Here is a 17367-nt window from a genome sequence, read left to right as displayed (position 1 = left end):
GTGAATTTGATTTTGTTTTTCTATCAGCCTCTCGAGCAGACAGATGGGCACATCTAATATATTTATGTCGGCTTTGGTTTAAAGTGAGCAACAATTCTGTTTGGACAAAAACAGCATATAAAATACTCTAATGGCTTTGATGTTATTGTTTTCATGATTTTGACTTTATGCAGTTCAGAGTTGGGATCAAGGAGAATAACTTCTGTAATATTATAGCCCCGAAATTTTTGGGGGTTTTGATCATGTTTAGTGAGCCTGTCGTTATGATACATCCCACTCCACATATATGTAGTTTTTACAGCCTCTCAGCAGAAATGGATTTCACAGATGTTACCGTATCTAAGTTTTTTGAGCACGTTATTCAGATAATTATGCAAACAGGCTGGACTGTGGGTGGTTATTTTGTCTTGACTGCTGGAGCCAAATAATCAGTAGCAGTGCCTGGCATCTTGAATGCCAACATTTTTCTTGTAGTTAATGAGGAGAGGATTGTGATTTTTTTCTTTTTTTCTTTTTGAATTGTCAGTAGACGAGAAACTTGTCTGGAATTCCATGGTTTTATTTTGTAAAGCAATTTTGGTGAAGAAGTCACCTGCTTTTGGTGTTTTGCGGTAACTTTCTGTGAAATATACCTTGGTACACAAATGTTTCATCCAGTTTTTATAGGTTAAGAAATTTGAATTATTAGCAATTTTTAGAATATGATATAATCAGCAGTCTTACACAGATCAATGCCCGTGTTTTGATGTTCTGTTCTAGTGAAGATTAAAAAGTAGAAGCCTCGTTTTCGAGGCCCGATTGCAAGAGGAAGAATTCCAGCTGGAAATAAAAATGTTTTTCTTCATGATGTGTATGAAAGCTGATGAGACATAAAACCCTACCATTGCATCATTGTCCTGAAGGCTTATCTAAGTGACAAATAGATAGAAATGTTCAGACAATTTAACTTGTTTTGTCCAATTTCTTCTGTTGTGGTCTGGTAGCTTAAATTTCTGCTGACTGCTAAACATTTATCCCAACAAGAGCACACACCCTCGAGAGGACATTCAGTAAAACAAAAAAATATGTTCTGCCTTACAGCGAAACAGCCAAGGTGAAATTCTGTCAGGTCGTCTGCAAGCTGTAGTGACACCACATGTTGATGCTGAAGAATTTAAGACGGGTAAATTAAACGATATACAAAGAGGTTGTGATCAGTTGTTATTGAGCCAAAGGGTCAGCTTCTCAGAGAAAGATACAGTTTCAGACAAATACTCTCTTTTTAAAGTCGGGATATCTTCGGTGGAGTTCAGGGATGTGAATCTTTAGGTATCAAACAATCCAATTATGATTTTTGGGGTCACAATTTGATCTAAAATCGATTCTTAGAATGATTTAATTCATCCTTACCTTGTGATAAGTGTCCAACTTTTGTTCTGGAGCACTGAAAGGCGTTGCTTTAATTCAGAGCTTCCTTTTTCTACAACAATTTATTTTATTTAGTTTTATTTTTTGTATGAACAGTTATTTATTTTTTGTGTGTGTGTAAGTTAGACCAGGACTTTCCATCCATTGCCACTGAATTCTCTGAGAAATTGTCAACATGAACAAACGCGTTAATGATTTTTGTCTGTTGTTGGCAGCTGTCTTTTTCTCCCCTATTTTCCCAAGCTCTGAGGGTGGCTTTAAGGGGTAACCTCATTTGAGGTTGGGGGTTACGCCCATGTCAGTCGCTCTGTTTTCTTCAACCTTCTGTTTTTGGAGAGGCCCTTCTCCGTGTCGGCACTGGGACAGGGTTCTTGGCAATATCCTGAAAGTCAAATCTGTTCATTTAGATTCAAGTGGTGACCATGGAGCAGACAGCAGCCCACTGGCATGCTGTGGCAAAACTAGTATCCAGGGCACTTAATAAACAGAACCCAGCATTTGTCCTTTATTAATAACATCAACAAGCTGATATGCATGGGTGGACCTATGTGTTATTTTCCTTCTTTTGTTTTTTTGTGGTCCATATGTGGCTTCTTGTGCAATTTGTAACTGCTTAAGAATCTTGTATATGAACTTATTCTTTATTGGCTGGATGTCACGGCCAAATTGATCCCCTGTACGTCTCGTTGGGTTTGCCATGTCTTTCTAAAGAACACTTAGAGGAGAGCGATTTCTTTTTGACAAGGAGCTTGAATTAAACTGCACAATAGTGTAAAACAGGGCCTGCTATTTCGGTTCAGGTTACCTTGAATGTGACTCAATGTCTTAGATCTCAGATGTAGGATTGAAATAATAACTGAGCCGTATTGTGTGGAAACAGTGGAAGCCCACATCCATTTGTTTTATCAGGAATAACTACTCCACTGTAAAAGTGATGGTTTATTGTAATAAATGAAGAACAACAGGATCAGGTGGATCCCCTTCTCTTTAGTTTAAATTCAAAAAGAAAAATTATGATGGGCACTCTAAGCAAATTATTTTCATCCCCTTTATCTTTAATGAAATAAAGACTCAACTGCAAATTTCCCCACACGATATATAGAAAGCAGTCTCTATATCACTGGTGTTTCCATTAGTATTTAGGCTTTTGTTACAGTTGAAGACAGTCCCATCTTGAGTCTATAGGTGACATAAAATAGACAATGAATAGAACTGACCCCTTAGCAGAGCCTTGAGATGTTCAACTACAAGTATGTTGATGTGAATGTTAGACAATTGGCTGCAGCGCTGAAGCCACTTAACTATGTACCGATGTGACGTCAGAGGTGTGGCTGAGGGAAAAGGTCCAATGAAGTACATTTAAGTAGTAGCCTTGATGAATCTACTGAAATGATTCATGAAGAGCTCTACATGGAAATGTAAGAAGACAACACAATACCCCCTCCCCCACCATCCAAAAAATGTAGAGAAAATGGTCAAATGAAAAGTTTAGACTGTGTTATTTCATTTTTGAAAATAAGTCCGATAGCCATACAGATTGATTATTAAATATCATCAAATATAACTATATATCATTACGTCCTTCATAGTATTTTCTGCTTATGCACAGCAGTAATAGTCAGGAGGCATTAAAGAGGTAAAACACAGAGCATCACAAGGGCAACACAAACAACAGTTGAGAGCATTAACATTTTAGCATGTAGGAGACGCAAAATCAGCAACACGAGCGTCACTGTACGTACTTTTTTTAACAGTTGTAGTCTTCCACCAACATGGTGGGCCAGGGAGAGTTTCTTACAGACAACACAGCTGCACCGTGTTTGTCTGATTAAAAAGATAGCTAACTGGGGAAAAAAAGACATGAGTGAGGAGAGGGGAACGAGGGAGAGATGCTCGCTGTATCGCCCAGCCCTCCTCTGAGCAGGACGGGGAGAACCTCTCCTCCTCTCTGCTCAGAGCTGCTTTCTCCCGGCCCTCAGCCATTTTGCTTTCTCTCTCCCTCTCTCACTACGTGGCATTGCTTTGGAAAAGGCTTCGGCTGCTGTGTTTCAGCAGCAGAGGAGACACACTTTGCAGCTTGCATTTTGGAAATGATACATATGCAGACAAAAAAATCTGCCGCGATAAAATCCTGCTTTTATCTCGACTTTTTTTTCAGTAAATATTTCTGTCTCTCGCATTCAGCCATCAAGCTTATCGTCTTGCTGTTTTCTTTAACAACTTTCGCTGTACTTTTGTTGGCGGGTCCTTTCCCTCCCGTCTCTGATAAGTTAAATCTTTTTTTTCATGTCTCAATTTGATTTTATGTAACAGAGTTTAAGACAAAGGGATATGTCCAAATTTTGGCAGCACTAAGAAGAGACAGAGCTGCAGCCAAGGATCCTGCTGGGATCCAAAAAAGCCAAGCAGAATGAAGCACAAAAAGGAAAAAAAGAAAACACCACCCTTTCCTTTGCTTGGTCACAAATTCCACTTTCTCTGTAGCCAGCCCTGCGCTGCGACTCCTCCTCATCCACATCTCACCGCATTCAACCTTTTGCCATTTCTCTCTTGCCGTACCTTTTTTTTAAAGCCGATTTTAGGGTTTTGTGCCCTGGAAAATGGGGACTGGACAACGGGTTATGAGGGCGTAACAGAGAGCGAACGAGGGGATGTTATCTGTGTACTTTTGGTTGTTACTTGAACATTATTTCAACTGTTACTATCCCTGAATTATTGCAGTGTTGCCTGTAGTTTTTCGTCATTTGTGTGTTTTACCGTAAGGGTGTGCTTGGATCACCACGTGCTTCTAAGTGTGTGGTTTTGGTAATGGCTGTGCATGACTGTCTTATCTTTGAGTCTTTGACATGCTGTTGTGTTGGCGTGTTTGTGATGATTTCTATGTGTGTTTTTACAGGTTTCTTCATTTACGCAGAAGCACTGGCCTACACTGCTCCTCAAGCCTGATTCCAGAGGATATTTAAGCATCAGGTTCTGCCTGTGCCCCACAGGTATGTTGGGAATTTAGAATCCTTATAGTGTATCTGATAGCGCTTTCTTATCAACAGCATATAATATGTACTTTATTTAGTTTTTTCTATTGTTGCGCATATCTTTTAATGGTCATCGTTATTTGTTTTCTCAACAAATATTGTCTTGATTTTAATGGCGGATGGTTGTGTTTAAAGAAAAGCATAATTATTCAGTTATTACAAAGAATGTTTTTATATCATATCGCTTTTATTTCAGAGGGGAATCGAGCATTACTGCTCGTGTTCTTCATCTAGAATATATATATTGAATATTGCAATTGTTCTTGTAACGTTCTTTGGGCAATTTATTCATATTATTGTTTTCATGAAAACCTTTACAACTTGAAATTTCCTACACACACACACACACACACACACACATTCATTTTCAGCTTATTTTAATTGATACATTCAAGTCATCAATAGTATGGGGCATTTTATTATTTTACCAACATTCGATATATCCTGTATGACATTTAAAAAATAAATGTTGACCTCAAAATAATGTGATCAGTGGGTTACACAAACACCACGCTAACCTCAGTCATATGCTCTGGCCTGTTCAGTGTACCGTGGTGTAATTTCAAGGCTTGCCTCTGCTGGATATATTTGACCCCTCTGATGGACACTTTAAAAAGGTCTCGATAAATAGAAAATATATAAATACATTCAAAGATTGTTCTTTCAGCGTGTGGATGCTTTCACAGAGCGAATTGTTCCTGAAATATTCTGAATGTAAAATAGGCTGAACTCCTCCATCTTGCTACTTGTTTTAGCTGTTGAACGTATGTTATTGACATAACTTCGTTGTTTGTTCAGGACCAAGTGAGAGAAGTTTGTATGTCGAATGAGTGGTTGGTTTGAATGGTTTGTGGGTTTTGTTTTTCTTACGTGCTCTGAAAGTGGCAATGCCAGCTGCCACAAACCCGTAGATCCGAACTTGTGGTGACTGGCTACACAAGGTCGTATCTATAGGTATGTGTCTTCCTGGCAAACACAGCACCTGCCTGAGGCCTGTAAGAAAAATGATGTGACTAACAAGGACTTTTGGACTGGATAGTCATAAGGACTTGAATTGCTCTCATTGTCTGTGCTCCAATGATTAAGCCAGCACTGAATCCTTGGATACAGGATTTTCTCAACCAAACATATCCCACATGTGACGTCTTTATGCAATGACCCCACCCAAACAAGGAGGGCTGTGCTGTAATTATGGTATGACATGACATCGTGCGTATTGCATGCTTGATTTTTTTGTTTGTTTGATGGATTAAAAAAATGGACTTCTTATTTAGTTTTTTTTTTTCCTCTTCCTAGAAATCATATAACCAGGGTATACACAAAGATATAGTTTCCAGTTTTTCAGCATTAGCTTGATGTGCTCACCCACCCCTACAGATCAGCCATCCTGCAGGTTTCTCCAGTGTTCCGCAGGTTGAGGTAGTAGGTTGTATAGTTCAGAGTGACACCACAGGAGATAACTGTACAGCCTCCTAGCTTTCCCTGAGGAAACACAACACACTCTCTACAATAATGGATTATCTAAGCATCAACTTCTTCTGTTGGGTGATGTCAGACTGTGCACAAGTTTTATCACTTGGTTGTAAATGCATTGGCTTTATGTTTTTTTTTTTTTATGGCTGTCCTTAGATTAATTATGACTCTATGTGGTACATAGACTAACGTGAACACGGCAAACATCCTCTCTTATCTGACATTATTATTGGTAGGAAGATAAAATTAAAAGCATATCTCTGAGCGGAGGACAATGATGCAGAGGAATGTTTGAGAGTTGGGAAAATGCACTAATGTGCTGTTGCAGTGAGGTTTGCGGGACGTTCTAATGAAAGAGATGCCACTGAGGGGAAACACCATACAGCCGCAGGGGGAAGAACATGGTCTTGGCAGCCAATTATGTACAAAGTTCAGTTTCACTTAACTAAAACAATATATTTCCTCTGCGCAGCTATGCGGTAAAGACACTGCTGTGATCAAAACAGGCTATAAGAACTTTCACTGCTTCAAACCAAGAGAACCACAGATCTCTGGTATCATCTAGGTTCCAGACAGCGGTGTGAAATACGCGGATTTATTGCTTGATTTGGGGTGTATTCAAATGAATATCTTGTGCTTGTTCTCAAACCTGGTGACTATTACCTCTTCCCTTTAGAAATGTATTTCAGCTGAATGTCTTTGATCTCTCTCGGAGACTACCTCTGTAAAGTCTCCCTTTAAGATACTGGAATTTGAGTTATGGGCGCTTATGGATCGAAAAAAGAAAAATCAATGGAAGAACAGAGTTAGATTTTCCAGAAGAGATCGATTTATTAATAAAAGTTGTTTGGTAAGATGACTTATTAAAAGCAGTGAGACAAATAACTTGAAACACAGCTGTGAAAATCACCACCTCAAAACTGATAGCTATAACGAGGCAGTGGATGCAGCCCTGTTAAGGAAAGATGGTATCCTAGTAGTGTGGTATGCTGCTGTGTGCAGATGTGTAGTGCAGGGAGTGTCATGGTGATGAAAGACTGTTTCCACTTAAACCCTTTGCTCTCTGTCCCAAGGCCACCGGGTTCGACAGAGGTGGGGTAAGCTCTTTGGGAGAGAATGAAGAAGGGGCCACTTGTGCGAGAGCACGAGCATTCGGTTACAGTAGACACAACATTAATCTACTGGGTTTATTTAGTCAGGACAGAACTGCCCCGCTTTGTATATTATTGTCCTCGTGCAAGCAAAGTGTATTTCCTCCCCTTTTTTTTGCATGCATCTCTCTTTGCCTTATGTGTTTGGTTGTGGCCTTGGGGTAATGTATTACAGTATACAGCAGGAGGCACACTGGAGCCCTCCCTGGAAAACTCCCTGTACACACAGCCCACCCTTTTTTGTAGAATCAGAGTGTCTTCATTAAAACATTTTCGATAGATATTCCAATTTGGTCGGTTCCATCTCAGAAGCAAAAGATGACACTTTGAGATTATTTGCAGGGACTCATTTTTAATGAGGCTGAAAAGAAGAAGAATGTAGATGAGAAATGAAAATTTGGGAGCTCCGCTGGTTGGTTTTTTATTTTCTAATTGAGCTTGAAATTTAATAGAAACACGCTTTCACAGAAAGGGAGATAAGCCGGCCGGGGGAAAGAGTGTGGCGGTGTGGGACCACACAGGCTATTTTTCTGCCGTCACTGATCTCAGCCTATTGTGTGTTGTCTGTCAGAGGAACCCTGTTCCGGTAATTCCCTCTTCACCCCATTTGTCTCGTTTTCTTTCCATCTCGTCTCTCATCTTTCTTCACAAGCTTTTTCTACTACTTTGCAGTGACTGTTACCGATAAAACATAAGACCATCAAGCCTCTCGGCTTCCAGTTACATTTCCTTTACCGCTCCCCGGACTGGTGCTTTTTCTCTCCCTTGCTCCCTCCTTTCTCTTGTTCCCACCCTCCTTTTCTCCATGAAATGCATGCTGTAATACTCAGTCACTCTCACAGACACCGAGGGCGAGAGAGACAGGAACAGAAAACTGGACTTGCCGAACGGAGGAGGGTTTTTTTTTTCTGAAATGAAAAGGAGCTTGAGATCAGACATTGTAAGATAAAAAATGTGACTGCCTGTTTTCCTGTTTGCCTTCTCTCTTTCTCTCTTTCCTCTGCTACTGTATGCTCTTGTTCTCTTGACTAGTTTCTCCCTCAATCCTCTGCGTTTCTGTATCTCTCCTTCTCTACACATACCAGGCCTTCATAGTCTAAGTGATTTCAGCTGTGGGAGGAAATGAAAGGATATTTATTTCTATTTCCTCGCTCTGCTTCTGCTGTTTCAACGCTGTCGGTGACGGGCAGAGGGGCAAGCAGAGGCTCCACAGTTAGTCTGCCCTGGGGACCTGAGCCTGCAAACCATGAAGCATGCAAGGTAGAGGAGGGAAAGCAATTACAGAGGCACTGGCTCAGACTGAGAGGTGTGATACAGCGAGACTAAAGCGGCGAGAAAGAGCAGAAAGAAAATGTGAGACAGATGGAGAGGGATACCAGGCAGACAGACAGAAAGACAGTGGTGTCACATGGAGAAAGAAGGGTGCGTTGTAGCATGGAGCGGCACTACAGCAACAGGCGATACACATTTTTTCCTTTTATTCACTCCTGTTGCTGTTTTGGCACTCTGTATGTGAGTCCTTTTTTTTTAATAGCTTTGACCATATCGGATTCATTCCGGTAATAATTTACTCTTTTATATTTTGTCTTAAAGGGGTGATGAAAAGCTTTGATTCGTACGGACAACTTTAGGAAATAATACGATTGTACATTATGTTGCATGGATGTTTATATTACTTTGGTGAATTTGCACCGGATTTCTTTTTTGGAGTATTTTCCCTTCCGGTTTGTCCTCTTTCTTTCTGCCTTTCTTTCATTTGTTCTTTCTCCTCTTTAGCCAGCACGGATGTGTGGTGGCAGCACAGGCCCATTGAACGGCTTTTTTTCCCCCTCGTGCATGTCATTTTTCCATAGTACTCCGTTAGACTTTATCTTTTTATATTTTTATTACATAAAGACATTTTACAGTCGATATTACTTTTTTAGATATATTTTATGTTGATTTTATATTACCTTTCTGTCTTAGTTTCTCCTGCTACTGTTGTCAGTCTTTCTGTCTAAGCTCAGCTCTACTATGTTTTTGTCCATCTACTTAAACCCTGTAACCTCGCACCTGCTTTCCTTTTCATCTTTCTCTGTCTTTCTATGCCTCTCCTTCTGTCTCTCTCTGGCTGCACATGGTACAGTCTTGCATGTCTGAGCAGCAGACGGCTAGACAGCAGCAATCTCGGAGAGCAACGTCCTGCGCTAGTCCAAATGATCTTTTGAACAAAAAGCCTGAGAAAGCAGAGCTAAAATCTTCCTCTACTTTTCCCTCCAGCGTTCTTTTTTTCTTGCAGATCTCCCTCTTTCCATTTTGTCTGGCCACGTCCTTCCTTCCTCTGCTCGGCTGAGCGGCGCAGACACACACTGAGGACTGCGGCATCCTCTGTCACCTCGGCCAACTGGGTGAGTTTTCTCTTTCTCCTTCCTCGCATCTCATCTCTCCACTCTTCCTCCTATTCCTCCTCCACCTTTTCTCGAGTGCAGTCAGATTTTGTTCTGTCCACCTGACGAATTAGCTCTCCCTCCATAAAGTAAAAGCCGTGGGACTGACAGGTGTGGTCTCACGAGACTGACAAGCCTGGTGAGTTAGAGGATCTCATTGGGATAGAGTGTGTTAGAGGCAGAAAGCTCGGGCTTTTCAGCGTTTTTTCTGTTGTTGTCCTTGTGGTCTGACTGACTGCTTTGTTTGTGTGTGTGTGTGTGTGTGTGTGTGTGTGTGTGTGTGTGTGTGCACGGTACATGATTTTGGTATTTTCAGTGAAAAAAGAAAGATGTCTGGGGGAGGCAGGCTATTGCAGTGACCAAGAAGCCAATGATTTTCAGAGGCTGAGCCACTCTTATGAACATCATGTGAGAGTAAAGTGTCTATCTGGGTGGGAATGCCGTTTCTGTGATGACCACAGCGCAGTTTATGTGTGATGTGATGTGCATGTGATTTGTATTGTGTGTCTGTATTTGACTCGTAGCATTATGCTAAATGCATGTTCTCACATATACAATACAGTGTAAGTTTTGATGAATGAACTGATATTAACGAATAGTGGGGGTTAGCGAGAGGAACCAGACTGAGAAGTGGGTTACAGCACAGCACAAAGCCAGGAAGAGAGGAAGCTGTGACTCTGCTTCAGCCTCAGCCATAGCACACGTGCAGCCAGTGATCCACTCTATGTTGCGTAGAAAACGCCAGACAAAAAGCAATTTGTACCTCTCTCATTCCCTGAGACCCTAACTTGTGACGTTTTGCTGTGATGTGCACGGGTTGGGTTCTTGGGAGCTGCGAGGGGCACTCACACATCTCTCTAACCTTAAACAAGGAAGAAGAAAAGAAAAAAAGACAAACGAACAGGCTTAACATGGCAGAAAAACGCGCAGGACACAGTGACACATTTAATTCAACTCCCATCGCGCGAATCAAGATAAAGGCTGATGAAAAGCATGAACATTTGGTTTATTTCAAGAAATGGAGGATTTAGCGGGGCGTAGGGTGGAGGAGAGAGGAATAGAGGAATGTGGGTATGAAGGACATGTGACTGGGATGGAGGGGTGTCCAGACGAGGCGGGGTGACATCGTACTGTCACATTTACAGTGTTATTGTTTGTTGGGTAGGTACAATAAATGAATGAGGAATTCATGACTGAGGTCACACCCACAGTGACTGCTGTTACACATGCTAACATACTTAGACAACCCACACAACGACCTCATTCAGCTGGTAAAAGACAGCTGAGAATACACTGTACTGTACATACTATGTAATTATGCATCACCAATAGCGAGAGACACACAAGTTGTGGATCCGGTTTTAAATTGAATGATAATCAGTGTTGCATTGGCCTGGTTAAGAATAGAGAAGGAGCTGCACCTCTTTACGGCTGTCCACAGGCTCTTCGAGCCTTATCTTGAGAGCAGCACAAAGTACTGGTGAGAGCGTGACACTAAAAGCTCAGTACACTTGTGTTTGACCTCATGAAAATTGTCATCTTCCTTTTTATACCTATACTTACGCATGTGTCTGTTATTCTCAATGCGAGTGAGAGGAAAGTACTGAATGGAGAAACTGTACATGGCAGAGTGGGTAATAAAAGATACTCGTGATTCTGTGCAGCAGGGTGAGGGAGGATTGTATTCAGATATAACATTACATTAAAAGCTGCTTCGGTGTATACCGTGCTTTAATGTATGTGGTTGATGATTGAGATTAGTGGGACGGTATTAGTTCCAGGTTTTTGATGCATTAAGGTCTCCAGCTGCCAATCTAGGGCACTGCCGTAATCACGGTTTCTCTAAAATCAGTGTTGAAACGTTGAATGACATAAATGTCTGTTTCTAGAATTGTTAGTTGATCTGTGATCACAATAGCAGCTTCATTTCCAGCTCTCCCCACCCTCTGCCCACACCTATCGTACACAACCCTCCGCATTGTCTTTATCAGCCTTTAAGTTGCTCTTGGTTTTTCGGGGACCATTAACAGCATTTGAACAGAGATACTGTTTGATGTTTTGTTCTTTCGTTGGTTCAGATGGGATGTGGTTCAAGGACAGGTGGCTTTGAGCTCCGATGCTTTTTTAAGACATTGATTTGAAGGCTTCTTAAACCATCTCAAACACGAGCAGCTGCCAAATTTGGTGCAGCCCGCCCCCCATAAGATATAAGGATTCATAAATGGGTATTTGTACATTCACTCACTTCATATCTCATCTGACTGCTCATTTCTGTAGGATGTCTGATGTGTGTGATCAGCTTGAATTCTGTTGATCTGCCATCGCCATCATTGCAAATACGCCGCTGATGCTGACGGCTCCATATGATCATATGCATACTGGGACGTTTTAGCTGCAGGAGTTGGCTACGTCTTAGCCAAGTAAATGTGACAATTCTCATCTCCCATGTGTCCACATACAGACTAATATTCACTATTTGTTATGATTGCATTCAGGTATTTGGTTTTAAAATGTAAATATTGTAATATGATGTCTCAGTTCAATGTTTTTTTTTTCCTTTCCATGAAGCAGCAGGTTTGCAGCAGTAGGTCAAGGGGTCAATTGTTTTGCCTTAATCAGCACAAACACGCAGAGAAGGAGTGCATCGCAGTAAGAATAAGGGAAGGAACCAGAAACGAGTATTTGCAGAGTGATTATGATTTGGTTTTTAAAACGTCAGCCCTGCCATGACAGAAAAAGTCACAATCACTGGAAGAAGCTGCTCATAGTAAAATAAGTTTCATGGTTGAGCAACCCTAACGCTCACACTATAATTCTTATGTATGTTAATATGTGTGCACACTAACCATTATTGAGACTTCCCAAGACAGCCTAACCCCCAGGTCTGCTAGCTCAGTAAAATGGCGTTGGCAGAACTAAATATTCTTCAGTGGACCTCAGTGAAGCCTCTTTTTCTGGCAGGTATAGTGGAGTTCATACATAACTGTATCAGCACAGAGAGAAAATGATGGACAGGGAAACAAAGCAAATGCTACTACAAACGTTTGACTGACAGTATACAAGCTTATGCATCTATTATTAGTAATGAGGGCGAATATTGACTGCATTACACAATTCTTATTATTAGTGCCTGTGATGTATATTGTTCTGATAAATTTAACTTGTAGCTGAGCAGCACAGGGCTATATTACAGCGATTCTACTAATAAAGAGGTAATGTGAGGAGGGTGTAGCCACACCAGGGTTTAACCAGACCTTTGTCCTTTAATTTAAACAGGTTTTGTGAGGTTTCATTTTAGATTTTGATAAGAAACTATACAGATAACATGTTGTGGAAATGAATTTAATTGCTGTATGTGAAGCCTTAGAACTGTAACTCACACAAGAATCATCTGTCACATAATCTTAGCATTTAGATGCCTTTCCTTCTCTTTTTCCAATGTATAAACGCATGAATAAACATATGCATTACTGTGTGTGAGTACAACTTATGTCAGTATGTGGTTCTGTCAGCTTGACATCTTCCTCCACCTGTCATTTCCAGCTCCTCCTCTGTGCTCTGACCTCACTCAGGCTCTCACAGAGTCCTGAGATGCTCTTTGATTGCTGCATGAGAGACTGGACTCGCGTTTGATTTGGGCTCCCTCTTCCTCTGCCTTTAGCCTGTTACAGTAGCTGCTGTTGCTCCAGCAGAAAGAGCAGGTGTGTCTACCTCCTGTGCTGCCCCTCCTCCCTCCTTCCTGTTCCCTTATCACTGCAGCACTGCAGCTCTGTCTGGGAGGCGGCCATTCCATTGTTCTCGCACCCCCCTCACCTATCGGTGCTCCTGGGGGTGCTGGTGCCACTCTGTCCACTCCACCCCGTGGAAGGGGTCTGGCTCCAAATCACTGTGATACTTGGCACTTTGGTGCCCCGCGCAGGTTAAGCTTCTGGTTTTCTGTCTTTTCTCTCACTGGCCAGCGTTTACTACATTCTCTGCTGCAGACCGCCGCCATCTTGTTACTGCCAGTACTGCCAGTCTGCCCGCCTCTGCTGCACTCAAACCAAATCTAACCCAGCCGTTACTGTTTGCCAGCATCTCTCTACTGCCTCTGCTGTTTTGTTCCATGCCTGTCCTGCCTTTGCATAGCTTTATCATAACACATCGCACCCAAGCTAACGGACACGCCTGGAACTTTTAAGTGGATGATGTCGCAGACTGGACCCTGTCATCAATATCTCACAACAATTTTGTTCTTTTATACTCGGAAAGGAGATTTAGGCCATTTACAATGCACACTGTTTTACTTTTAACTATCAATAATCCAGCCTGGTTATGACAAATTCTTTAAATTTGTTAACTCCTTGCAGTTGTGGGAATAATTTTACTTCTCCAAATAAATGAGCCACAGTCTGATTCTGCAGGTATTTCGTCATTGGGGCTCATATAACAAGTATATGCACATATATATGTATATTACAAACTCTAATCCATAAAATGTTTTCACATATTCTTATATTAACTCCAAGCACATTCCTTTCACAGAAAACAATTAGATAGTTCAGATGAATATTCTTTTTTTCAGTTACAAAAAAAGCCGTGTTATACAGAGAGCATATTTCAGATTATGGAGCTGCTGGTTTGGACTATGCTTTGGTGAAAAATGTGAAAATTAGTAGGTGGAGGCCAGAGTGATACAGCAGTGGGTTCGTTAGGTCGTCGATCCCCGCAGACACTCTACCAAGAAGACACCATGCTAATGAACTCTTAAAGGCCGTGAAGAAAACAAACTGTCCCCAGCGAATACATCTGATATATATCTGAATATATCTGAGGTTGTGGGAGGTTTATATTTTTACTTGTCTCTAGATGTACATGCACTCAGCACTGAAACTGAATTTACAAGGTCGAAGGCTGCTATGTTTCAGATTTAAAATCTCGTCAGCATTTATCTGATGTTCACCTTTTCATGTCCTTGGAGAAAACCTTTTCTTCTGTCGGCTTAGTAGAACAGAGCTCTTCAGTCAAAACAATGAGGTGTACAGATCACAATTATATTTGATGTGACTAATAGTTCATTAAAAGACAGCAAAAATAGCTGGAAATTCAGTCTCTGCATGGCTACTCTACACAAAAGTGTTTTGTACACTTAGCCTGTAAAATGCCAATAACATTCCTCTTAAAAATGACCAAATTATGTGCCAAAAGGATGAATCCTCTTAGTACGATGCCACCAGAACAGGAAATATAATCTTTATTCCAAAAAAGTCAGGATGCTTTGCAAAATGCAAACAAAACCAGAATGTAATGATTCGCAAATCTCATAAACCAATATTTTATTAGAACAAAGAACACATTAAATGTTGAAAATGAGATGGTTTTTCTCATCATAAATTTGAAGGCAGCAGCTAGTCTCAAAGAAGTTTGGACAGAGCCGTGTTTACCACTGTGTAACATCCCCTCTTATTTTAACAACAGTCCACAAACATCTGGGAACTGAAGTTGCTGTACTTGAATATTGTTCCATTCTCATTCATTACTGTCTTGCTAAAATATGCGAGATGTTCCCTGAAAAAGTAGTAATCTGGGTGGGAGCATAAGTTGCCATAATGTACCCCCATATTATCAGAAATGAAGAGTTTTGAGTTCTTAAAAAAACCAAACGGTTCTTCTTCCCTTTCATATGGAGGCTACCGTGTCTGTGATTTCCAAAAATAATTTTATTTTACATTCATCTGACCACAGAGCAGCTTTCCACTTTGTCTCAGTCCATTTTAGAAGATCTTTGGCCTAGAGAAGACGATGGTGTCTCTGGATCATAATCAAATATGGCTTCTTCTTTGCATGACAGAACTTTAACTTGCATTTGTGGACGACACAGAGAACTGTCAGGGTTGTGGGTTGAGGGTGAAGGGAATGTAGGACACGGATGCGGACTTCAAAAGCAAAAACTGGGTTTATTGTACAAAAACAAAGTAACAAACAAAAGGCGCGGCTAAGCCGGATTCAGAAAACCAAACTGTGACAAAATGAACAAAGATCTTGGCATGGCATAGATAAATAAATACTTACTTAACTTAGTGAAAACGACGTGGAACATGGGAATAACGGGAATCAACACAGGCAGGTCAGGTATGAATGGCAATGATCTCACAAAGGAACGCAAAGGACTGAGAACTAAATAGGGAGTGAGAGTGATTGGGGACAAGGTGCAGCTGGTGGGGAATAAACGGGTGCAGTGCGTGAACTAATTAACAGGGAAAACTAAGACATGAATGGAAACACAAAAACGTGACCTAAAACATAAAACTAAAAATAAGAGTCCATGGGCGTGACAAGAACTGTGTTCACAGACGATGGTTCCTGGAAGTGTTCCTGAGTCCCTGCAGTGATTTCCACGACAGACTCGTGCCTGTTTTTAAGCTTTGCTGCCTGAGGGTATAAAGATCACAGGCATTCCACACTGATTGCGCACAGAGATGTCTCCAGATTCTCTGAGAGTCCTTCACAATATCATGTACTGTACTATGTACTATATCATAATTCCCCCTTGAGGAATATAACTCAGCAATTCCTCCATTATTTTTAGAAGCAGCATCTTGCAGACTGCTGCACCTCTTTTCTTCTGGGAGACTCTGCCTCTCTGAGGTGCTCTTTTATATCCAATCGTATTACTGGTATGTTGCCAGTTGACCTTATTAGTTTTTTCTCTCGCTGTTTCTTTTCAGTTACATTTACTCTTCCAGCCTTTTGTTGCCCCGTCACAATTTATTTGGGACGTGTTGCTGTCAACAAATTCAAGATGAGGTCATTTTTCATGAAACAGTACAATCTCCCAACATGTTTTCTATCTTCTATGGTGAATGAAATATTGGAAATATTTAGCTAAAAGCATCCCCTGAATGATTGTAATAGCAATAATAATAATAACTGTGACGAAACAAACGTTTTTAGACCTAGTTCAACTTCCTCCCACCTGATGACCCCAATGACATGTTGGTCAGCACTGCTCACTGCTCTATGAAGGGATTATATGGATCAGGAGGTTCTTTATTAGGTACTGAGACAGTATTAGAAGGTTAAATGTTGATTAAGGGAATTATTCACTGGGTCCATTTTCTTTTGTAGCACAAGTTTCTCGTGTTTACTTTGAATCCTAATGGCATTAAAATGGTGCTTCATATACATATAAGTTGTTCATTTCAGTCAATTTAGTATTAAACAACAATCGCATCTAAATCTGTTCCATCACTTTTGTATTTTACTGTATTTGCAGTAAATTGATGACATTTTCCCAATTTTCTTGTGTTTTGTCCATATCCATTTTTTTTTCATTAAGATCCACAGCACTGAGCTTTCCATTTCCAGACAATGTGTCTTATCACTCGTGCCTTCAGCCGGCCCAAGACTGACAGTTTTGGTTTGAAGGTAGATTTTTTAATTGCCACTAAAAAGCTGCTGGCATTCATATTTTTCCCTGAACTGACCATAGAGCACCGACACTGGGTCAAGAACCAGAATACTTTGGCATTTGATTCAATACTGTAAAATTAATGACTTGCTGTATAACTTTCATTCTGTAATTATGAATAAGTCTGCAGGCTTTCTTGTAGTGATTTATCTTCCTTGTAGCAGAAAAGACATCAGTTGCATGACACGGTGCAGTTTGCACATGGAATGTAGAAAGATTTCAGGCACTCAAAGATGGAAACCAGATGTTTAAGCAACGCTCTGGAAGTCAGATGTGCTACAGTTGCTACTGTATGAAAATAACACATTGGTTTGTACTGTACAGTTAAATTTCAGAAAGCCTGAAGTCGTATATTCAGGCTTAACCAATACAGGAACCGGGCTGAAGAAACCTTCATCAAAAAGCATCACATAAACATGAGGACATAA

The 17367-nt window shown here is 40.8% G+C and overlaps 1 long non-coding RNA gene across 1 annotated transcript in view; it reads left to right on the top strand.

Annotated features, from left to right (window-relative positions):
* The window catches only part of LOC142402284 (uncharacterized), a 57893-nt gene that overhangs the window by 34497 nt on the left and 6029 nt on the right, over positions 1–17367 (top strand). The window contains exons 3-4 of the long non-coding RNA XR_012773331.1: positions 4304–4397; positions 9342–9450. This is a non-coding gene — a long non-coding RNA (uncharacterized LOC142402284). The remainder of the gene's footprint in view (positions 1–4303; positions 4398–9341; positions 9451–17367) is intronic.

Source organism: Odontesthes bonariensis, chromosome 16 (assembly GCF_027942865.1).
Source record: "Odontesthes bonariensis isolate fOdoBon6 chromosome 16, fOdoBon6.hap1, whole genome shotgun sequence".
In the NCBI taxonomy this organism is placed as follows: Eukaryota; Metazoa; Chordata; class Actinopteri; order Atheriniformes; family Atherinopsidae; genus Odontesthes; species Odontesthes bonariensis.
This window is presented reverse-complemented; position numbering and strand designations above follow the sequence as displayed.